Below are 25,729 nucleotides of genomic sequence, written 5' to 3'. Positions count from 1 at the left end.
CCCCGGACGAAAACCATGGCACCTCGCTGTACGCAGATACCGCTCCCCCCAAGGGAAGGAGCAATTAAGAACCCAGGTATCCACATACATGGCCGAGAATACAGGTACTGTGACCTCCAATAGGGTTCTATGGGCAGCGGCAAAGGCGACCCTGAGAGGGAATATGATGCGAGACGCGGCAGTAGCCAATAAGGACAGAATAGCCCGCCAAACCACCTTAGAGACCACAATTCAGAATCTCACTAAACAATACACCGCCCAACCATCCCCTAGACTGCGCTGCTCCTTAGAACAGGCCGAATGGCACACAATGAACTCTATACATCACAGGCGGAATATGCACTGCAAAAATTACGAGACCGCCATTACGAACAAGGAAAAAAAGCAGGACGTCTCCTAGCGGCTCAGCTCCGGCAAAGAGAGGCTGCTTCTGCCATTCTGGCCAGAACATCTTCCTCAGGAGCAGTGCTGACTCGTTCGCAAGACATTGTGAACGAATTTGCCATGTACTAACGACACCTTTATACCCCTGAAACTACGACTGATCAGGCACAGACGGAGGCATTCCTTAACGCAGCTAACCTACCTCGTTTGTCGGAGGTAGGTAGAGCCCTCCTAGACTGCGATATATGCAGGGAAGAGATTACGCAAGTTATAACAAGCCTCCCTTACCATACATCCCCAGGAGAGGACGAATTCCCTGCAGAATTTTTTAGATGGACCGGGGAAGAGGCAATCACTGCAGTACATGAAGCACTGACGGAAGCATGTCAGGAAGGCTCCCTGGGCGCTTTGTCCAACAAGGCCACAATTGTGGTCCTACCTAAGCCAGGGAGGGACCCCCTTCTCTGTGGCAGCTATCGTCCTATCTCCCTCCTGAACGGAGATGTTAAACTCCTAGCCAGTGTCCTAGCAGCACACCTACGCAAAGTGATACCATCTCTGATTCACAATACCCAAGTGGGGTTCGAACCGGGCCGTACCTCCAGAAATCATATGCGTACTCTCTGCCATACACTGCTGGAACCTCTACAACTACCCGAAGAAGCCCTAGCCCTATCCCTAGATGCAGATAAAGCATTAGACCGCATCGAATGGTCCTATCTATTTAGCACTTTGGCCTTGGAGAACAATTTATTTCCAAAGTACGTCTATTGTATGACCATCCCACGGCACAGGTTAACTGTGGGGGCTTTTTGTCAGATCCATTCCCTATTGGAAGAGGCACACACCAGGGCTGCCCCCTGTTACCGCTCCTATTCCTATTGGCCATGGAACCCCTGGCAGCTACCATACGGAACTCCCAACAGATAAAAGGTATTCATATAACCGGAGGCTTATCCAAAATTTATCTCTATGCAGACGACATTTTGTTAACTCTGTCCGACCTAGAAACTTCCCTACCAGCACTGCTCTCTACCATAGAGGACTTCGCATCCCTATCCGGATATCGGGTAAACTGGGACAAAAGCAAAGCACTACCACTATCCTGCATAACGACAAGAGCCGCAATACATGGTCTCCCATTTAAATGGACCCCGACCCGTCTTAAATACCTAGGAATGTTTATTAACCGAGGCCTGGGACACATAGTCAGGGACAACCTAGACCCCCTTATATCTAAAATGAAACAGGACTTTGCCAAGTGGTCACTATTAGGCCTGTCCATGTGGGGCAGGGCACAGGCGGTCAGGATAGTTACCTTACCACGCTTTACATATGTATTAGGCATGCTCCCCCTACTGGTACCCCTCTCCTTGCTCCGCTTGATTGATGCATCCATAAGGACCTTCGTCTCGGGCTCCTTACGCCCAAGGTTGAAACCTGCAACAATCCTGGCACGGCGATCCTATGGAGGCTTAGGCCTACCCTCGGTAGAACAATACTCATTAGCCTTACAACTATCACAGTTAGTATACACACTCCCAGATATACCAGACCCACCGTAATGGGTAGCCACAGAGAAACTCCTAGGAGGACAGTATACAGAGATGGGAGGGATATACGCTGACCACCCCCCCTTATCTAACCCCATTCTCAAGGCCACAAACACAGCATGGCACAGAGCCCACTGCTTGTTGGGAGTACACCCCTCCCTACACACCCAGGCTCCTATAGCAGGGAATAAAAGCATAAAAATAGGGGGAAATCTTCTCAGGTGGCCTCAATGGCTCGAGGCAGGTACCCCTAATATATCTCACATCGTAGATGGAAATAGCTTTCGAACCTTCGCCTCTCTCCAGGAAGAGTTCGGTATCCACAATAATCAAGAGTGGCGATACATACAGCTTAAACATTGTATGAATAGAATATTGGGAACCCCCCCGTGGACGCTTAAAACTTCACCCATTGTCACCTATCTCCAGAAATGGGGCCAACACAGAGGTGTTATGGCTGGTCTATATGCAGAGTTAACAAACCATCTCTATTCGCAACCTCTTCTTGAACGGCTGCGCTTAAAATGGCAGGACAGACTTGAGATTACCTATACGGATGAAGAATGGTCAGACATACTAGAAGCCCTTGACAGGGGAGTACGCGAAGCCCGCCTGAAATTTTGTCTATTTAAAGTTCTTCAAGAATGGTACTGGACCCCGTTAAACTTCTCAGGGCAGGCTTGATGCCACACGCGAAATGTTGGAGATGCATAGAATCCCATTGTGACTTACTTCACATCCTATGTCATTGCCCGACGATACAGCCCCTATGGGTTGCGGTACGCCATACCCTGATGGACTTCATACAGATACCAAATCCGACTCCGCCATCATTTATCCTCTTACACGATACACGCCCATACCCTTCCCTATCACGAGCCCATAAAAGGTTACTTCATACGGCAATTGCCATGGCCAAAATATGCATACTCCGGCAATGGAGGTCCAGTATTGCCCCTACACCGACAGAATGGATGATTGCCATGTACCAAACTGCCACCCATGAGCGAGTGATTTATAACCTGCAGGATCAAGCGGCGCTATTCGCGGAAGTCTGGTGCCCATTTCTGACAAGACCATGAAGCAGCTGGCGGATGGTCAATGATCAACGGCCGATGAGCATCAACCGCCCTCTCAGAACCTTTCATTTTCCTTTCTTCCCCCCTCCTGTTCTCCCCCTCGCCCCATTCATCCTTTCTCCCCCTTCCTCTCCTCTAGATCCCCCGCCTTGAAAAACGCTCTGGACCTTGGACTAAGCAATCAGACACTGTCCCTTACCCTCTTATGCAACTAGTGTTTTAGAAATCAACATCAACATGTATAAGAAGAATCCATTCTTTAAATGGCCTCATTACAACTAACATCCCCCTATGGACAATTTTTTGTTCACTCCTCTCTTGGTGTTATCTTCCCACAGATGTTGGAACCTCTACCTTTACTTTGCTTCATATCACAACAAATTAGGTCCATGTGCTATACTGTCCACTTCCATGCGGCAACTCACATTGGATGGGGAACTATGGAACAACTCACACTCTGGTCCTGCCAGTCTAGCTCCAGGGGCCATGCTACCCCCCCCCCCCTTATTCATTTATCCATTTCTCCACCTAACAACCCTCCCCCCAACCTTCTTCCCCTACCTCTTACTTCACAAGACATCTCTATCTCTCCCTTACTCCTAGATCAACTTTTCTCCTTGTTTTTCTTTCTCTTCTACCTGTTCTCTCTTAAAAGTGTATTCATAATCCTTCAACTATCTAGCCAGGAATATCTGTTAGATTGTATAAGTTTATATACCTATTATGGAATCACCTATTGTAAAAAGAAAATGCTTTGAAAGTTTACTTCTATATACTATGTATCATCCTATATTCGTAATAAAACAATTCAAACGTTTAAAAAAAAAAAAGAAATTTGAGAGAATAAGAAAGGCAGAAAGACATTGGCAGAAGCTTGATGGGATGAGGAGCAAAACATTTGGAGAGCAGACAGGTTACATGGAGTAAAATTATACCCAGAAATAACACAGGAGGGTGATGGAAATGTTAGACCTAAAACCAAAAGAAGCCAGCAGAAGACTTAGAGCAGAAGTTAGATGAACGTAAAAAGACAACACCTGAGCTTAGCTGAGGGAGAGTTTGTGCAGAGCTCTAGCTCTGGAAATGCCTGACTACACAAAACATTTCTCACTGTTTTATCATGAACACGATGGCTGTGCTCTATCTGTTTTTACACTGTTGCATGGAGGAATAAACAGACCCGTGGCATATTATTCCACTACATTGGATCCTGTTGCGGCAGCTTTTCCTGGCTGCTTAAGGAATGTGGCTGCTACTGGTGTAATTCTTAGTCAATGTGAAAGCATTTTTATAGGACATCCTTTAACTGTATATGTTCCATATTCATTCAAGGTCCTTTTGATCAGAACCAAAACCCAGTATTTGACAAACGCCTATCTTACCCGCTATGAGTTACACATCCCTGGATCCCCAAAAAGACCTATAAAACGCTGTTCTGTTTAGAATCCCGCTACATTGTTGCCTGTCAGTGTTGATGGCCCCAGTGATGTGAATGAGGTGGAATATGACTGCCTTGATGTCACAGAACTATGCACCAGAGAGGTTTTATTACCTCTTCAGGATCACCCATCCAAAATGTTGAAAGAATACACAGTTTATTAAATGCATTGCTATTACCTGAGAAAATAGTAGTTGTGAAACATGCAGCACTCCAGAAATCAAATGATTATCTCTCATTGGGTAATGTCTATGCTTGCCAAACTGCCAGATATTGTGTGCTCCATTGCATCATTTTCATTGAAGAGTGGGGTGGTGGCAGTGACACCAGTGAGACAAATTAAAGTTTTCTTATGTCAGTGGTTGAAACCTGGGATGAGGTTAAGAGATTGAAGGAAGAAGCAACGGAGGAAGAACACAGAAGTTGGAGTAGGACAGGTTGTGTACAGAGAGAGGAAGATAATGTCTGGATTTCAAATGAAGGGAAAGTATTGTTGCCAAATTGTTTGTTGACATCTATGGCTAGGTATTACCATGGCAAGTTCATCTCAGCAGAGATGCAATAATTTGCACATTTAAACAGACATGTTATAACCCCAGATTTAGGTTAATTGCAGAAGCATTGTGTCACACATGTGTGACATGTCAGTAAATGAATGTAGGAAAACGCGCTATGGTTAATTTGAGCCATATAGGCAGATTGGGAGGTCCATTTAAAAGGATGCAACTTGATTTTATTGAAATGCCTGCCTGCATTGGATTGAACTATGTGTTGGTGATTGTGTGTCTGTTTTGACATTGGATAGAAGCATACCCAACATGCAGGAATGACAGACCTGCTGTAGCTAAGCTGCTGCTCAGGAGCTGATCACTAGGTTTGGTTTCCCAACTTCTTTGGAATCAGACAGAGGTCAATTGTTGTGTGCAGCACTGAACATTGAGCAAAAATTGTACTGCAGTTACAGACCAAAGGAATCTCGATTGGTGGAGCAAATGAATGGAACACTGAAAGCGCAATTGGCAAAGGTTTGTGCCTCTACAATGTTGAAATGGCCTGGTGCAATACCACTTGTCCTGATCCGCATGGGTAGCACCAGCAGGAAGACAGGACTGTTACCACATGAAATCCTTATGGGGCATGCAATGAGGTTGCTAGCACTGCCCACCAATGCACTTGTGAGCATAACCAATTACTTAGTGTTGGATTATTGCAGAGGTCTGGCTGATGTGGTTCGCTCTTTGTCTCATCGGGTTGAAGAAGCAACAGTTCAAACGGCCCAAGTGTAGTGTCACAGTCTAAAGGCTGGTGAATGAGTGCTTGACAAGAAACTTGTAAGAAAGGATTGCTTAGAACCAAGGTGGAAAGGACCCTATCAGATCATCTTGGTGACTGCAACAGCTGTGAAGTTGGCTGGTCTTCCGAATGGTATTAATGCAAGCCACACATGCAAAGTTCCATGTCCTTTTGAAGATATAGAATCTGATCCCCTAGGAGTAAATGCAGAAAGTGAAGGGGTTCAGGTCAGCCAAGCTGTGGGGGCTAGACAAGTGGCAAAAGCAGAGTTTTTGCAAAATGATGAGTCTCTCAGCATTCCAAATACAGATAAAGGTGCAGGAGGGTCAAGTCAAAGCCAGCCGACTCCTGCCAACAAAGCACACATTGAGAATCAAGTTGCACCTGAAAAGAGGACTGCAAGAGGAGATCAATGGCCTGCACCCACACCTGATCCATTTGCTGATATGCTCCCAACTATAACAAAAGCACCTGAAGAATCAAATCAAAGTGAAGGAGAGATTTGTGCTGTAAGGAGAACAAAAAGGAAAAGCGTGCCAAGCTGCAAATACTCGTCGCCTGAATGGATTTACCTTGTTGCAAATGAATGGGAGAACAAGTTGGTGGCCTTATATTTTGACTGCGAGAATTCATTCTGGAACTTGAGATTGCATTTGAACTGAGTGTTGAAATAACCTTGCCAATTGATCAGCAGAAACACTACTGGACGTAATAATAAGTGATCCTCAGACTGTGATTTACTAAAGACAAACCCTTGAAACTTTGAGAATTGTTTGAGAATTGTTTTTTTAGTTGAGACTTAATGAACTTTCTAGAGATCAAGAATCTTTGCAAATAAGTGCAAAGAGACTTTTAAAACACTGCTTCCATGTTTTATTTTGTTTGCTTTGCTTTAAACTTTTTCCTTTTTCTCTCTGATTCTACAGAAGCCATGAACCCGGAACAGGGAAATCGTAGCAAATGTAAATATGTATGCATTGGTTTAGCAATAGTCTGTGTGATTGTTAGTATTTTATTGATTGCATGTTTGAGTGTTTAGGTGAAAGAAAATGTACAAGCCACAGCAACTCCGCTGAAGGGACTGGCACTGTCTAACTTCAATAAGTTCCATGAGGATGAGAAATTGCTTAATTTAGATGACACAAAGGGAGACTTGTCTTCCAATGTTTATTATAGTCTGCTGTATGAGTATATGAATACAATGAATTTGCATGACTAATGTACGGTATTAGTTGCAGTTTATTGTTGACCCGCTTGAATACATACAGTATTTTTATTCCAACTTCGATCTTTTCTCTTTTGTGCCCATTAACCAGCATTTGGGCGACATTGCAAAAGCTAACATAGATATAGTAGGAGGATTCTTTAAACCCACACTAACCTTTTACACAGCATAGACACACAAGAGCAACCTAACGTATCCTCACACAAGTAGAGAAAGAGTTCATTAACTAAGCTGATGACAGGAGAAAAGCAAGAAAATAAATGATAGAAAAGGGCAGTCCCACATTATTACAAAAATTAATCCACTTACAACACTCCTGATACACAAGGATGCTTGGCTTTAGGTTTGCAGCATGTAGGAAAGCTTTGGGTATATATATATATAGGCCGCAGTCAAAATCTGATAATACATTTGTAGGGATGCATACAAGTGTTTTTGTTAAAGAGTGTGTGTGTGTCTGCTATATATTATATTTGTGGGAAGAACGCTTATTACAGGTTACCGAAAGGTTGGTGTGGCACATGCTATTTAGGGGTGGTGTTGCTGAAAATCTACCAAGTAGCCAATTTTGACAAACCAGTATGGAATGAGAGACCCAAGATAAGAACTAAGAGAGGAGCTAGTAGTTCAGAGATCACCGGAGATATATTTGGAGCTTGTATTCCATCAATGGGTGTGATATTGAATGACATTAAGATAGGAAAGTTATCAACCATTGTAGATAAAATGTCAACAAATTTTGCAGGTGCGATGCTCCTAATGGACACTGAAATGGTTGAGGTAAGATCGGTAGTTTTGCAAAATGCTTTGCATTAGACATCCTTTAGCAAAGGAAGGGGGAGTCTTTTGAGTTTTGAAGGCGCAATATTGTTTCACATACATACCTAACAACAGCAAGGAGATATGGAGAAACATATCTAAGCTGGCAAGTCTGAAAAATGACTTGAATGACCTGAAGCAGGCTCATATCTGGGAGACAACAGGTTAAGAATTCTCGAGAGTAGGATCTTGGTTTGGGAATTTAGGGAATGGACTTGTGAGAATGATCCTGAAGCCTCTACTGATAGTGACTGTGTGCATAATTTGTGCTCCTTGACGTTACAAAGCATACAATTTCTCAAAGGAGCAGGGAGCAAAGAATAAACAGAGAAGGAATGAGAGGGAAATGGAAAACATAAGAAACAGATACTACAAGAACCTAAAAATTGAAAATTACAGTAGACCTAGACCTACACGTTATATTACTACAAGACTTTGAGTTGTCTCATTGTAAATGAGAGTGTGCTTTTTGTGACAGCATAGGTTGCCGTCAGAGGAGGGATTGATAGAGATCAAATGTTACTAATACGTTAGTGGCAATAAGTCAGCACATGGCAACTTAAAAATCTTCATTTAAAAGCCTAAGAGAACATTAAAATGAAATGTAAAAATGAGCACGTTTGAAAGATGGTGGACATTGTGCCCTCCATCTGTCTGGGCATCACACATTACCATGGCAGATGTTGTGCATTTAAACTAATAACATGAATTCCAATTAGAATACCATTTTAGAGCTATAGTAGAAATGAAAAGTGTATTATGAGTAGTAAACAAACATTATTGTGATTCAACTGCCATTAATGTTTTTCTTCAAAATAGAAGGCTTATTTGATAAATTGGTTTTAGTCCCAGTGCATAACGTTGGCTTTAGTCATATAGATTTAGCCTATAGCCATCTAGCTTTAGCCTTTATTCTCTTACAGACAGTTTCTTCTGCATATTACTAGAGTTGCCCTTTCTAGAATGGGTGCCAAAGAATTACACTACACTTTTTCTAACAGCTCTTTAATGGATAGAAACTTATTGTGCAGTTTTACACTAATGAGTGGTCTGTCACTGTTTTCTACTTCCCCTAGTCAGTCTTTGGCCCAACAATGATGCTCACTATACACGTGTGGGGATGTGGCTTGGGCAACCAGCATGATCCAAAGAGAAACATAAAAAGTACTGAAAGGCCTCGGCTGACAATTTCAATCCTGTGTGGAGCAGCGCCATCCAGATTAAGCAGGAAGAGCGGGCATGGGCCTGTCCAGTCTCTGGCTACACTTTTGCACACCTTGTCTTAGGCTAGGCTGGGCTCAGCAAGTTCACTGACCCCACCACAACCTGTGAGATGTCAGATAAAGGTGGAGCTGAAGGCAGAGTCTCCACCTTCAACTTGGCCATGATTGTGTGCCTGGCCTGCCCTTCAGGCACCTGAAAGGCCAGTTCCCCTATGCCCCACCGCTCTCATGCTCGCTTTCGCCATGAAGTTGCTCAACCTCTCTGTAGCTAAGGAGGCAGTGAACTTCTCTGCCGCGTGAGCTATTGAGAAACATAATTCCAAGTGAATATGCAAATGCTTAGGCCTGCAGTGTTATGATCATTATGTTTTTCCTCTTCTAGTCATCCCCTCAACATTCAAAGGAAAATGGCATAATGAAAATAAGTAAAAGGGCACCAGCTTACTTTCTGATATTTGTTGATTCTGAAAAATTCAATAAAGACTAAGGCGGTCATTCTGACCGTGGCGGTCGGTGCCCGCCAAGCGGTTCCCGCCGAAAGACCGCGGCGGCCATTCCGGCTTTCCCGCTGGGCCGGCGGGCGACCGCCAGAAGACCGCCGGCCGGCCCAGCGGGAAAGCCCCTTCAACAATGAAGCCGGCTCCAAATGGAGCCGGCGGAGTTGAAGGGGTGCGACAGGTGCAGTGGCACCCGTCGCGATTTTCAATGTCTGCAAAGCAGACACTGAAAATCTTTATGGGGCCCTGTTAGGGGGCCCCTGCACTGCCCATGCCAGTGGCATGGGCAGTGCAGGGGCCTCCAGGGGCCCCACGACACCCGTTCCCGCCATCCTGTTCCTGGCGGTAATTACCGCCAGGAACAGGATGGCGGGAAGGGGGTCGGAATCCCCATGGCGGTGCTGCAAGCAGCGCCGCCATGGCGGATTCCCTGGGCCAGCGGGAAACCGCCGGCTCCCCTTTTCTGACCGCGGCTTTACCGCCGTGGTCAGAATCGCCCAGGAAGCACCGCCAGCCTGTTGGCGGTGCTTCCGCTGCCCTCCGCCCTGGCAGTCATGGACCGCCAGGGTCGGAATGACCCCCTAAATGTTCTATAAAGTAAGCACAGGGTGTGAAAGAGGAGAGAGCAGCTTTGTACACAGATGAGACAGTTTGGGCAGAATCACATCACCCACTTTAGGCGATGGCTAGGAGGAAGGCATTCAGCCTTTGCTTGCTGATCTTATCAGTCAAGCTGACAGCATAAAATGAGAATAGAAGGTTATTATATTGATCATAAAGTCTTATTGCTTAAACAGGTATACAGTTGTGAACCACTGAAACTCAAATTAGGGTTTTCTTCTTACTGCCAAGATTAGTTTATTGAATAAAGGAATGATGGTGGGAGTGTCAAAGTTATACAGCAAGTATATTTGTTGCTCACGCTTTTGGTAAAAGTAGCAGCTACCATTCTGTTTATCTTCATTGTAGTAAATATTCATATTGTGTGCACTAGGATACAGTTTTGATTCTTAAAATAAATCTTTAAGTGAGGGCGGGTGAAAGATGGCGATGGAGTAGGAGCACTTTTTCCTCCGCTCCGTGCCTAGCTTCCCATCTTACCATTTGTCCTGCCCCGCCCGACATCCGGAGTTGCTCCCACTGGGTTTAATAACAGCTGGACACAACCTAACAGCCTCAGAAACACTGAATCGACTTCCTGACAATGATCTGCTGCCTGAGACTGCGGTTGGTAGGCTTCCCCCCCAACCCCCGAGCGGGCCGGGCCCCCTGGTCAAGGGGCGCTGTGCTGCAGAAGAGTTGAGTGGCAACCCTGGCCTACCCAGAGACTGCCTTGACTGGCCCTGAGATGCCAATTTACTACCCAGAGGGGTGCCCCAGAGATGAGGCAGCCAGAGGGAGTAGCCCACCGGATTGAGGTGAGCTCAGGATGCATGAGAGCCTGCAGAGCTTTTTACACTCAACAGCCTCGCGGAGGGGTTGAACTGATCAAACCTACCAGAGGAGCAAGACTTTGGCAATAGGAGAACTGTGCTTCAGTGGAGTCACTCCTTGGTTACGCTCTCACAACAAGGCTTAGAAGAACCCCTGGAAGCCCCGCTAACTCGATGGAGCCATCTAGCAATACATGGAGGTCCAGGAATCCAGTTGCTGCAGCGAGCATGAAGTGGGCAGATCTCAGTAGCTTCCCTGTCTCTTGGGCACTGGATACACTCATGCAGCCGAAACCACATGTGCGGCCCTGGGGGCCAGCGGGCCTAGCAGAGAGACTATTACATGACTGAGGGGGATGCATGCTAATCCAGTGGCTGCGCCTGGCTCTTGCTCTGAGCCTTGAGAGCACCAACCCTGACAAAAGGCTTGACAGGAATCTGCCACTCAACATTAGCTGAAATCCAGTGACACTCTCAGTGGCTCCCTGGCCTGGAAACTTTGCAATTATGGTACCCTATAAAACTCAAAAAAGACTCGTCATTCAAAGACATGCTTACCAACGCCTCCTCAAAGAAAACTGAAACACACCACAAGTGAAGCAATGAAAAGTAAAAGAGCAGTGAGTCTTCCCCACAAAGATCCTCTCCACAACAAGCAAAGACCCCCTGACTAGGGCTTTTTTGGAGGACCTATTTGACAGTCTTCACCAGGATATCTGACTGCTCAGGCAAGAGGTCTCGATGGACAAATGTGTGCGTCATGAAATGGGACAACTGGGACAAAGGGTCTCCACTTTAGAGGATAATAGTGACACGGGAGAGAAGCTGGACACCTATAGGCATGAATTGGCAGACCTGCAAGATCAAAACTTTGCACTGCAGGCTCAACTGAAGGACTTGGAAAACAGATCCCAAAGATTAAACATCGGCATCTGAGGAGCACAACACCAACCCCCCCCCCCTCCTGGAGGAACAGAAAGGGGGATAGCATGTTATACCATAAAAGCTGCTCGTTTTGGGCTTGTGGTGGCCCCAGAAAGATGGGGTCTCCACCAAAATGTCACAAATGGATGGGTTCGCTATGGGAGGAGCACAGTCTCCCCCCAAGGAGTTGCCCAACATCCCCACCCTAGGGTGGGCGGGACTTGAAAGTGATAATGCCCCAGCAGACATCTTGACTTACCTGTACTTTTTGCACTAGGAGGCCATCATGGAAGCCACCCAACAAATGTATGCTATCCAGTTTGAGGGTGGCACGATCTGACTATCCCAGGATCTACCACTGGGCACCCTGACGCACCATCAGCAACTAAAGCCAATCACTACTGTTGGACCAGGCCCTTTTTGAGGGTCATCCCCAAACTGTTTACCTCTTTCCTCCTATTTTTTATGACCATTTTTTGTTGGCTTTAGGACTCTGGGCACTTTACCACTGCTAACCAGTGCTAAAGTGCATATGCTGTCTGTGTAAATTGTATTGGTAAATGGCTTTTCCATGATTGGCATATCTGATTTACTAGTAAGCCCCTAGTAAAGTGCACTAGAGGTGCCCAGGGTCTGTAAATACAATGGTACTAGTTGGCCTGAAGCACTGATTGTACCCCCACACGAGTATCCATGTAAACATGGCTCAGACCTGCCACTGCAGTGTGTGTGCCGTTTTAAACTGCAAATGCGACCAGGCTAGTGTACCCACTTGCCAGGCCTAACCCTTCCCTTTTTGTACATGTAAGGCACCACTAAGGTAGGCCCTAGGTAGCCCCATGGGTAGGTTTGCAGTGTATGTTAAAGGTAGGACAAGCAGTAATGTGTTTTACATGTCCGGACTGTGAAATACTGCCAAATTTGGTTTTCCTTGTTGCAAGGCCTATCTCTTTCATAGGTTAACATGGGGACTGCCTTTAAATATCTTCTGCAGTTTCCCATTGGAAGCAGATGGAGATATGGAGTTAGGGGTCTCGGAACTCACAATTTAAAATTACATCTTTTGGTAAAGTTGGTTTTTAGATTGTCAGTTTGAAAATGCCACTTTTAGAGCATTTTCTTGCTTAAACCATTCGGTGCCTCTGCCTGCTTGTGTATCCCATGTCTGGGTCAGACTGACAGTTGGGCTGGTGTAAATTCCCCTTAGAAAGTGACACTAAGGGAGCTGGGGTGCAGCCTGCATATCCTGATGAGTCTCCTGGGCTAGAGTGACGAGGGAGGAGCTGACACACCTGAAAGGGCTGTGCTTGCCTCACACAATGCAGTCTCCAAACCCTGGTGTGTGTGTCTGGGGCCAGGCCTGGGCAAGGCAGGATCTTGTCAACAGATACTTTCCTTTGAAGTTTGCCTACTTCAAAGGCAGAAAGGGGCATAAGTAGAAGTCTCAAAACCCCAGATTTTTAGATACTTCTGGAACCAAGACGAACCTCTGCCAAGGAGAAGAGCTGAAGAGTTGGAGGAGGAGTACTGCCCCTTTGCTGTGTGTGCTTTGCTGGGTTGGCCTGCAGTTGTTGCTGCTTCCTTAGAGAGGACAAAGCCTGGACTTTGCTTTGTATCCTGCTTGTGAAGTTTCTCTGTGGGCTTGGACTGAGCTTGCACCCTGTTCTGAAGTCTCAGGGACATCAAAGACTTCCTACACCAGCACCTGGACTCTCTGCTGAGACTCCTACCCTGCCAAGTGGTGCCTAATCCATTCTCTGGGCCCTTGAAAGGAGAAACCGGTGAAAAAACAAGAAGAACCAAGTGAACTGACTTCACACAACTCCAGACTGATGCTGCTGATGGATCCCGTGACGCCGCCTGCAACTGAAGCCGAGGACCTCGCTGGAGTGCTACGAACCCAACAGGCCCGATGCCATTGCAGCCTCACTGAAGTCCACAACCCCTTGAGTCCTGAAGTGCCATGTCACTGATGTCTGTGACATCCGTCCCCATCAGAAGTGCAAGGATCTGACGCTTCACACCAATGCCACCTCACCTCCACAGCAAGGACCAGATGTCCAACACCAACACCCACACCCACACCCACACCCACACCCACACCCACACCCACACCCACTCCACCGTTCTACAGCACTGAACCAACACCGCACTGGATCCAGCAACGCCTCGATCCCTGACCCCCGTGCACCGGCTTGATTCCTCATTTTTCACAAGGTACTGTACCTGGGGGTCCATGTGACTCAGTGAGCGGCGCCATTAGTGTCAGATTGTTGGAAACAACTCTGGCACAACGCTGTGATATCACCAATTTGAAGCATTTGTGTTTCTAAGCACTATATTGAAGTTTAATCTTTAAAAATTCATAACCTTGCTTGTGTATGTTGAATTTTGCTCTTTAGATCTGGTTTTACTCAGATAAAATTGGCTATTTTTCTAACCTGGTGTTGAGTCCTTTTGTAGTGTATTCAATGTGTTACTCTGTGTGATTGTGCAAATACTTTACACATTGCCTCAGAGATAAGCCTAACTGCTCATACCAAGCTACCAAGTGTGTATCTCCCTTACTCTGACAAGAGTGAGGGTCCCTGCTTGGACAGAGTAAATATTGACTGTCAACCAGAGTCCCCATTCCTAACGCAAATTACAGATAATTTTTTTTTTTTTTATTGTATAGAAATATCTCATTCTAAGTAAATCATGCATCAAAATCTAAAAGAAACTATCTCACCTTCTTTTTCTCTCTCTCTCAATCTTTTTCACCCACTCACACATGCACTGAGACCTTTACGCATCCACTGACAGATCCACTCAGTCGCTCGTGCATGCAGACACCGCTCCAGTCAGACCGTCACACACCAACTCACAGACCCACTGACTGTCTGATGCATCCACTTACAGACCCACAGACACACCCACTAAAACACTGAGGTACACACTCTCACACCCAGACAGACTCACAGCCACTCTCACCCCCAGATGCAACTTCTCACACCCAGCGAGGAAGCGGACAACTTCCACTGTACACAGCCAAAAGGTTGTGCAGATGGGTGGTTAGCAGGGGTTTTCCACAGGGTCTGGCTGCAGGCCAGGTCTTGCTGGAAACCTTGGCTGCAAACAGGCAAAAGCCATGCATCGTGCAATGTTGGGTGCTTGTAAGGGATTGGCTTCAGGGCTTGGCTGCAGGCCCTGTGGCCAACCGCCACCGTGTGCGGCAGTGGTTGGATTAACGTATATTAATGAAAGTTACTATACATTAAAAAAAAAAAAAAAACATAGAAATTCACTGAAAAAAACAAAGGTTACAGGGACATTAGTTAGGCTCACATTTTCAACATAGGAAACTATAGAAATTCACCAGTTATAGTTAGCGTTACTTCAAGTAACTATAATTTGTCCCCAAAGGTAACTATAACTCACACCCTCGCCATGCACTGCTAATTACCAAACAATTTACAGCACTCATGACATCTTTGATAACATCAGTGATAAAGTCACTGTAACATATGCAGTAAAATAATTGATCACATACCTGTGCATGGTGGGGGCACTGCACAAAGCTGCAGCAACATTGGGCGAAGTACTCCATAGAATTAACTAAATGTTCCATACAGACATTCCCCTTTTCCCACCTTAAACTACCCTGGCACTACCTAACGCACCCACATTGGCACCGCTCTCACACCGAGGGAAGGCTATAGCCCTAGCTTTGGGTGTAGCTAGACAGAGCATTGTGGCCCTGTGGGACAAAGAAGTTGCACCAGATTATGGTGCGTGGCTGCACTGCCTTAGGGAATTTACTGGGGATGGAAAGGATTTCAGCAATGCTTCAGGCAAAAGAAGCAACCATTGAGAAAACCTGAGGTTCATGCATTACCTTCCTCAAACAGGAATAGAGGGAGCTCGCGTGTCTCACATACCTATATGTACTCAACCTCCTAGCCTCAGATACTGCTGCCTAATAATTTGAGGTGATGGGACATTAGGACTATGGGATGCGCCTACTGGCGGGTAACCCACATATGGGGCATGGAAGGCGCCATTAAGCAGAACTGACAGAGGGTGGTTTAGGGGAGATTACGTAGCAGGAAGTGGGAGCGTTTGAGGCCATATTTAGGACACAGCGCCTTGTCTTTCTGTGTAGTCTTATCATTTTTTAACATGACCATATGCTTTTGGATGTAGGTGGTACTGTTTTGTAAAACAAACAGATTTAAACCTAGAATAAATCTTTAAAATATTTCTATTGTGTCCTGGTGTTCAGGAGTGCTCTTCCTGAAAGAGGGCTTGGGTTCCACAAAGTCATTTCTCATAGGACGGATTGTTACCTGAAACATCTCTCAAATGTTGCTCAGTGGTTGTGAGCCGACTCCTAAAAGATGATCTAGAACACATCATTAGCCACCTCTTCTCACCACTAGCAGCTCACAAGGCCCGCGGATCGGAGACTACACCGAAACTGGGTGCCTGGAGGCCCTGGCGTCACGGTCTTCCACAGCAAGAATTAAGAGGTGGGGAGTGGTAAAGCCGGCACGAGTGATATAATGTTATCTCACACATACTATCAGTGTGTGCGGCTGAGTGCCTGTATGTGTAGGGCTGTTTCTGTGCATGCTTCAGGATGAGAACATGCGTATGTTAAAATGTTTTTGACTCATGTAATATTTTGTGGTAACCCTTGGTATTTGGGAACCATCCATGGCATACTGGTGGTGATTATTTTCATTCTGGATTTGTCAGAAGGACAGTACCCTCCCTGGGCAAGATGCTAGTCCTGGCATATTGATGGCAATCCTTAGTATTTTGGATCCACCCACATAGGACTGATTGTAAACTAAGTCTTTTGACGCCATTCATCGGTGGATAGTGACAATGTGTGCAAAATGGTGGCATGTTGATGCTCATTATTGCCATAGTGTGGCCATCCATGGCATCACAGTCGAAAGTGCTCACCTGGTCATCCTGCTAGCCCTATTATAATACTGGAAATGTCAGACGCATTTGGGCATCCATGGCATGGAATGATAATCCATGAACATGTAAGGCAAAGATTATCCATGTGTGGCAGTAGTACATGTGGCTACTTCGTAGAAATTATATAATTGTTGTTTGGGACTGAACATGTATTTAAAAATATGAAAAGAGTTATTCAGAACAACAAATGACAAACATGAAAATGCTAACCATTTGTTAAAGAGGTTTGTTTCCAAAAGAAAAACATGCATTTGATAAGAAAAGCGACAAGCTGGTGTTTGGGGACAAAATTAATGCATTTCCAAATGTATATCTAGAGTATATAGTTTAGTGATAGCATCAATGTCTGAAATAATCTCGTTGACAGCACTCCTGGATGGGCCTGTACACGTTGTCTAGCACTGCTGTGTGATTTCCCATATTACCGAGACACAAGTGCCTTTTCCCCCACCCTGACCCTCCACGGAGGTCCTTTGTTATAATGGAGAATCTTCTTGGAAAGATTTGAATAGGAAAACGAAAGGAAATGAAAAGTAGAACTATGAGTTGGGCTGAATGAAAAGGGACATGTAGAATTACACTTCCTATATTCTGTTTCACTCGTGGCTGTTTAAGCTTTTGTGGGGTATGTCTGGGTTTAATTTCGATTCCCGACTAAGTTTAAAGAACAACCCAGATGCAGTGAAAAATAAAACAAGAAATCAAATTGTCTGTAATCAAAGCATCTGCGAGAAAAATAATGTGTGAGATGATTCAGTGTACCTCAGATGTAAAATAGCCCTTCGTGCATTGCAATGCAAACACCTCAAAGGGAGTGAAATAGTACACCAACCCGAAAATACAATGATATGAGAAAGTGATGCTCTACTGAGAGGATCCAAAACCTAATCTATGAATATTTTAAACCATTGGTGAACAAAACAGCATCAATGTCAAGCCAGGCCACTTAGACCTGGATAGTGATAGAATGTTCAGACAAAATGCATAAAATCCAGAATTCTACCAGTAAAACAAGCACTGGTGCTTTGTTATACTTTGAATGAGTGACTTACTGAGACTTGTAGAGCGCATAGCAACTGTGAAAGATTTCCTGATGCTACCAATTCACAGATCACTACAAAAAGAACACCTCGCTTGCTCAATTAACAAGCTCAGTTACACACATGACTAAATCAATATGCTACAAATGATGAATCGTGTCTAAATATATTTTGAACCTAAGGATATTTCTTTAAAATCGAGGTTTAGAGTACCATTCACCAAGTACAAAATTCGAAGACATTTTTGGTCAGCACATCTTTTTGAATTCAGCACAGGATTTTTCTTTCAAAAGGGGGGTAGAACAGATTTACTGTTGCATTTGTCCTTGTCAATTCCTTTGCAACTGATTTTTAGGAAAGTATATACAAGTTGACTGTTAGATTATGGTTCTAATTACTTATGCCCTTGTGACCAAACTCACTTTCCTCTGCCACACCTTGAACCTCAAATTATGGTTTCCCAGAGTATAGCTTTATACCTCATAGGCACTGACTGTTGGGAAGGGTATTGTTTACTGTAAAGGGGGAGGAACCTGCCCATTGCTTACCATTCTTTGAAATCATGGTCATTCTTCTTTGCTGCCTCCTACTCGGCCAGTGTGGGCCTGGCGTCACTTCCTTTTCCGTCAGATTGATTCACCCCCACCCACCTCTTCTGTGTTGCTTCTTCCCCACCCCATCTGAGAGAGTTGTCAGAGCTCCCTGATTTTCAATTCCGGAATATTTTGGGGTTAAACCTCCAACAATCTGTTCTGTTTGCCTCTTCTCAGAGCAAGATGATTGCTACTTGCTTTCATTCTCTATCATGATTGATCACTGAGCACGTTTGCTACTCCTGTTTGGAAAAGGGTTTTAACATTTGTAGCTTAACACTGGCCATCTCCTTCATACCCAATAGGTACAATATATGTTGCTCCCTTGTCCCCTAGCCCACCCCATTCTAAAAATGCATTATTTGTAAACAAACCGGTTCGTCCAGAAGCATTTTACATACTAACATGTTCTGCATTGGATTAAAGGCATCAGACGTTTCCAGAGATCGCACGTCAAGATAATTTGGAACAAGTTGTATTATAATTGCCTTTATATAGCATAAGGCTTTGAAGTGCTATAGTGCAATTCAGTAAAAACTTTGGCAACGTCCATAACACTCCTTCCACACAATGCCACTCCAAACCATGCTGGGATGCTCCACGCCAAATAATTCTCACCACACAATTCCACTTCATTACATACCACACAATTCCACCCCATACCACACAACTACATTCCATGCCACAAAATTTGACTCCACTTCTTTCCACTACAATCCACAACACAATTCCACATCACATGTCAAGCCACTGAATCCCACTCCATATATCACTCCTCACCATACCACTCCACGTCACATAATACAACTCCATGCTACACAACGTCATTCTATTGCACTCAGCACAATAGTACTCTAGTCCACTCAATGCCACATGTCAATCCATGGCATACAATACCATTCAACTCCACACAATATGACTCACCGGCACACAATGCCACCCCACTCAATTCCACACAATGCTACACAGTTCCACTTCAATCCACAAAATGTAATTCCCAAAACAAAATGCCACTCCCCTTCACACCTCAGTGTCAGTCCACAACTCACAACAAACCCACACTGTGCCACTCCACCCCTCAGTGCCAGTCCATTTGGCGCCACAATTCCACACCATGTATAGGAAGTTGGCTCTGTATGTACTATTTCAAAGTAAGAAATAGCATGCACAGAGTCCAAGGGTTCCCCTTAGAGGTAAGATAGTGGCAAAAAGAGATAATTCTAATGCTCTATTTTGTGGTAGTGTGGTCGGGCAGTAGGCTTATCAGAGGGTAGTGTTAAGCATTTGTTGTACACACACAGGCAATAAATGAGGAACACACACTCAAAGACAATTCCAGGCCAATAGGTTTTTATATAGAAAAATATATTTTCTTAGTTTATTTTAAGAACCACAGGTTCAAGATTTACAAACCATAATTTAAATGAAAGGTATTTCACTGAGGAACTTTGAATTAGCAAAATAGCATATACAGTTTTCACACAAATGGCAATAAGCTATTTTAAAACTGGACACATTGCAATTTTCAACAGTTCCTGGGGGAGGTAAGTGTTTGTTAGTTTTGGAGGTAAGTAAACCACCTACAGGGTTCAAAGTTGGGTTCAAGGTAGCCCACCGTTGGGGGTTCAGAGCAACCCCAAAGTTATAACACCAGCAGCTCAGGGCCGGTCAGGTGCAGAGGTCAAGGTGGTGCCCAAAATGCATAGGCTTCAATGGAGAAGGGGGTGCCCCGGTTCCAGTCTGCCAGCAGGTAAGTACCCGCATCTTCGGAGGGCAAACCAGGGGGGTTTTGTAGGGCACCGGGGGGGGGGGGGGGGGGGGGGGACAAGTCAGCACAAAAAGTACACCCTCAGCGGCACGGGGCGGCTGGGTGCAGTGTGCAAACAGGCGTCAGGTTTGCAATGTAGTTCAATGGGAGACCTGGGGGTCTCTTCAGCAATGCAGGCAGGCAAGGGGGGGGGGGGGGGGGGGCTCGCTCCTGCACTGGAGGTCAGATCCTTCAGGTCCTGGGGGCTACGGGTGCAGTGTCCTTACCAGGCGTCTGGTTCTTAGAAGCAGGCAGTCGCAGTCAGGGGGAGCCTCTGGATTCCCTCTGCAGGCATTGCTGTGGGGGATCAGGGGAGGTCAACTCTGGCTACTCACGGGCTCGCAGTCACCGGGGAGTCCTCCCTGTAGTGTTGGTTCTCCACAAGTCGAGCTGGGGGCGTCGGGTGCAGAGTGCAAAGTCTCACACTTCCGGCGGGAAACGTGTGTTCTTTCAAAGTTGCTCCTTTGTTGCAAAGATGTTTCTTCTTTGGAGCAGAGCCGCTGTCCTCGGGAGTTCTTGGTCCTTTTAGATGCAGGGTAGTCCTGAGGCTTCAGAGGTCGCTGGACCCTGTGGAACGCGTCGGTGTTGCAGTTTTTCTTGAAGTGGGGAGACAGGCCGGTAGAGCTGGGGCCAAAGCAGTTGGTGTCTCTGTCTTCTCTGCAGGGCTTTCAGGTCAGCAGTCTTTCTTCGTCTTAGGTTGCAGGAATCTGATTTCCTAGGTTCTGGGGTGCCCCTAAATACTGAATTTAGGGGGGTGTTTAGGTCTGGGAGGGCAGTAGCCAATGGCTACTGTCCTTGAGGGTGGCTACACCCTCTTTGTGCCTCCTCCCTGAGGGGAGGGGGGCACATCCCTATTCCTATTGGGGGAATCCTCCAAAAGCAAGATGGAGGATTTCTAAAGGCAGGGGTCACCTCAGGACACCTTAGGGGCTGTCCTGACTGGTGGGTGACTCCTTGTTTTTCTCATTATCTCCTCTGGACTTGCTGCCAAAAGTGGGGGCTGTGTCCAGGGGGCGGGCATCTCCACTAGCTGGAGTGCCCTGGGGCATTGTAACACGAAGCCTGAGCCTTTGAGGCTCACTGCTAGGTGTTACAGTTCCTGCAGGGGGGAGGTGTGAAGCACCTCCACCCAGAGCAGGCTTTTGTTTGTGTCGTCAGAGAGCATAAAAGGCTCTCACCACATGGGGTCAGAAACTTTTCTCTCAGCAGCAGGCTGGCACAGACCAGTCAGTCCTGCACTGAACAATTGGGTAAAATACAGGGGGCATCTCTAAGATGCCCTCTGTGTGCATTTTTTAATAAATCCAACACTGGCATCAGTGTGGGTTTATTATTCTGAGAAGTTTGATAACAAACTTCCCAGTATTCAGTGTAGCCTTTATGTAGCTGTGGAGTTCGTTTTTGACAGACTCCCAGACCATATACTCTTATGGCTACCCTGCACTTACAATGTCTAAGGTTTTGCTTAGACACTGTAGGGGCATAGTGCTCATGCACCTATGCCCTCACCTGTGGTATAGTGCACCCTGCCTTAGGGCTGTAAGGCCTGCTAGAGGGGTGACTTACCTATGCCACAGGCAGTGTGAGGCTGGCATGGCACCCTGAGGGGAGTGCCATGTCGACTTAGTCATTTTCTCCCCACCAGCACACACAAGCTGGCAAGCAGAGTGTCTGTGCTGAGTGAGGGGTCCCTAGGGTGGCATAAGACATGCTGCAGCCCTTAGAGACCTTCCCTGGCATCAGGGCCCTTGGTACCAGGGGTACCAGTTACAAGGGACTTACCTGGGTGCCAGGGTTGTGCCAATTGTGGAGACAATGGTAAATTTTAGGTGAAAGAACACTGGTGCTGAGGCCTGGTTAGCAGGGTCCCAGCACACTTCTCAGTCAAGTCAGCATCAGTATCAGGCAAAAAGTGGGGGGTAATTGCACCAGGGAGCCATTTCCTTACATCATGCATACATAATTCCATGCCACACAGTTCCACTGCACTCCACACTATTCCACACCACTCAAAGCAATCCATGCCACAATCTTATCCCACACAAATCCACTCCATGCCATACAACTCCATGTCATGATTCCACTCCACACAATGTCAATCCCCCTCAAACCACAGTGCCACTGCACAGCTCACAATGCCAACCCACACAGTGTCAATCAATACCACTCCACTCAATGCTATGCAGTGCTACTCCACACAACCCTAATACAGCCAACATATCTCATCTCAGGTGGACAATACTTATTGGCTTTGCCAATGCTGGTTTCCAATTCCAGCCCTGTTGGCAACTACTTCCTGTGTCCCCCTTGTTGTTTAGAAATAGATCCCAATTGTTCGAATGGACTTGTTTGGTCATCAGAACAAACTCTTCCAGCTTTCAACATAATACAAAATTATGATTGGCTACAACAATAAATGGGAACGTCAATGAATACGAGTATGTCTGATTACATAAACTCGTTTGCACCTTTAACAGTTTTTCCGCCGATGTTCTAAAAGAAAAATGGTGTGCTGAATTGAAAAAGATGTGTTGACAAAAAAAAAAAAAAAAAAAAGTTCTTCAAACCTTTTTACCAGTTGGATGACACTCAGCATAGAGTATATAGAATTATCATTCGGTTCAACATCTAGGAAATTTTTTGATACCTATTGATTTGTAAGTAAACTGGTTAATTGAGAAAGGGAAGTTTTTTGTTTTTTTGTGCAGCATTACATAAATCTGGGTCCAGCCCCCCTTAGCCATAGAAGTACCTGTCCATTGGCTGCACACTGATTGACAGCTGAAGCAGCGAGCGTTTATCTTTAAAAATACAAGTGTGCTGGTGATGCGTAACATGTTTTATTGTGGAGTCTGAACGTTGAACCGCACTCTTTGCTCAGACTAACATCATGAGGCAGTCTGGAGCAGACATGGCGCCATGGTGCAGTATTATATGAGGAGGACAGAGGGTCAGGGCTGGAGTAAGAGCCCGGGAGACACTGACTGACAGGTGGCAAGCAGCACTTTTCTACCCGTTGCTTGAAGCGGTGCTGTGTGTTACTTCCTGGAAGAGAGGACGTCTACTTCGGTGCCCAGAGTAAGAAGGAGCGGGGGAGGCCGTCACTATTAAACAGAACATCCAAATCTTGCCTCATTGGATGTGCTGGGGATGAAACTCGTTGAACTGTGAGAATCTGGGAGAATTCAAACTACTTGGAATAGCAGAAAGGCTAGCATGGCCGAGACAGAGGGGGGCACCATCGCAGCCAGCGGGACCCCGAGACGGAGCGTAGGCCGGGCACTGATTGAAACCTTGTGGGCGCCACGCCGAGCAGGCAGAGTGAAGGAAAGAACTGAAACCAAGGGGACTCGCTTACCTGGAAAGTCAGTGCCGTCTCCTCGACGCCCGCACACCCGTGGACTCTGCACTTCGCTCCGGTTTCGTAAGTGGAGCGGTGGCGAGAGCTGCAGAAGGGGCGAGCGCATCTCCCGGAGGCCGGCACCAAGTGATTACAGGTGGCACCGGGTGATACCAAGTGTCCGGAGGCTCGGTCACGTGACAGAACGCGATAACTGCATTCAGCGTATCACCGTGCCACCTAGGGCTCTTTCATTGCCCATGTCAGGCGCTCGGCCTGCCCATCACGTGGTCTTTCCATGCGCCTCATGCACCCCACCCGTCATTGCCAGGGCCCCCTCCAGCCCTCATCGTGGCGTTATAGCCTCTCACCAGGCCCATCTAAGGTTCTCACCCGACTGACCAAGAGCCTCAAGGCTTCGCCTACCAATGTTATTTCCAAGCCTACCTGAAACACTGACCATGGCCCCCCTAGGACTGCCTAAAACCTGTGCTCATTACTTATTCTTACTAAACCCAACAAAAGGCCTCGCCACACCCACTGCAGGCTTTTCTATGCTGCCACCACCACGCTAATACTTGTTTTTTTACATACCCACCTAAACTCTGTGCCTACCATGAGATCCTGCCATTTGTGCCACAAACACTAAACGTGTCCACCGAGAGTCCTCAAAATGCCTCATCCCATGAAGGCCCAGTACTCTATATGTCCAGCTAAACTTCACATGCCAACCTCAAACTTCCAGCACAACCAGAACATGCTGTTTTTCTGTCTTGTGGTGCCCATTCTTTTCCGTGCTAAAGTATACACAAAGTGGTGGGTGGACTGCTTGAATTAATCTCAGCCACTGGTAATTACTCAGGCTGCATCCCAGTCCATCGTTTTTTGCCCAACAAGCCAACTCAGTTTGGACTCAGCCATACGCAAATCAGTCTTTATCCTGCTTCAATTGAAACAGCACAGACCAGAGCGCCAGGCCCGGTCCTCTCTGAACCTGAATACCAGAAACCCAGGACAGGTTTCACCCTTTCCGGTCATATCCTTCCAACTTGGGGAGACACAAATTTATGTCTTTTTTGTTCTTTTGTTTAATACTTTAGTGTGTTGCTGTAAGTGGCCTTCTTAGAACTGTCGGACAGGGGTGGGGGGATGGATAAGGTTTTTGCCCAAATTAAGTTCTATGTATGCAAGCGTGTTCTAGCTTTCATTAAATCTTTATGTTGTGGGATGGGCTTATCACAGTTTAGCTGAATTTAAACCTGATGAAATGAAAGACACAGAACTATCAACTTCATTTTTTCAGTGTTGGGCAATTTACTGCAACTGTAATGTTACTTGCACCAGAGGAAAAAAAACACATGGAGCAAGCGGATGTCCCATTCCAACTGTTTACATAAATGTGGATAAAACACATTTCAAATGTAAAATTTACATCTCCGAAGCAAAATTAGTTTTATTCGTTTTTTTTTTTTTAATGACAAATTGCAACACCATTTAACGTTACTCATGTCCTTGTAGCCACGCCCTCATGCCATAACGGTAGCAAACCCCCCCCTCCCCCCTTGGTTTTGTACCAGCACAAGCGCTATCTGTATTACACAAGGTGCCCTTCAAGCATCTGTTTCCCCTTCTGTAATATTAAAGTGCCCTATGGGCGCGTGTGCCCACTGCCTCCTCAGGGCACTTTCTAGGACATGGCTTAGGCTGCAGCCTTCGGATGGTGCCTCAAGGAGGTTTAAGTCTGAAGAGGCTGTCAGGATAATCAAGCATAACACCAGGCCAGGGCTGACCCCTTATGGGATTCCTTCTTCAGTCTTTCCTGCACTAACCAAAGATTCAGGCAGAAAAGGCCGTTTTGGTGATTCAATTTCCTTCCCAGGTTTTTCTTACTACGTTTGCGGTCACACAGTCGCTACAATGTGGGATAAGATAGTCAATGTTTTTTCTTCCCTTTCACAACCCACCCTCAGTCCAAAAATGTCCCACTGTAGACACAAGTCTGAATCTTACTGAAAGTCAGATAGCTTGGTAGAGTGGCTTGCCCAGTGAGACAGAGCGAAACAGAGCTGGAGACAGAGGTCATAACTTCCCCAGCTGTAGGCAGGGT

The 25,729-nt window shown here is 46.0% G+C and overlaps 1 protein-coding gene across 1 annotated transcript in view; it reads right to left on the bottom strand.

Annotated features, from left to right (window-relative positions):
* The window catches only part of MOGAT3 (monoacylglycerol O-acyltransferase 3), a 132,854-nt gene extending 109,098 nt beyond the window's left edge, over positions 1 to 23,756 (bottom strand). Inside the window, exon 1 of the mRNA XM_069217429.1 lies at positions 23,641 to 23,756. The gene's annotated coding sequence lies outside the window, so the exon portion shown is untranslated. The remainder of the gene's footprint in view (positions 1 to 23,640) is intronic.
* Between the last annotated feature and the right edge of the window lie 1,973 nt (positions 23,757 to 25,729).

This window comes from Pleurodeles waltl, chromosome 12 (genome assembly GCF_031143425.1).
Source record: "Pleurodeles waltl isolate 20211129_DDA chromosome 12, aPleWal1.hap1.20221129, whole genome shotgun sequence".
In the NCBI taxonomy this organism is placed as follows: Eukaryota; Metazoa; Chordata; class Amphibia; order Caudata; family Salamandridae; genus Pleurodeles; species Pleurodeles waltl.
This window is presented reverse-complemented; position numbering and strand designations above follow the sequence as displayed.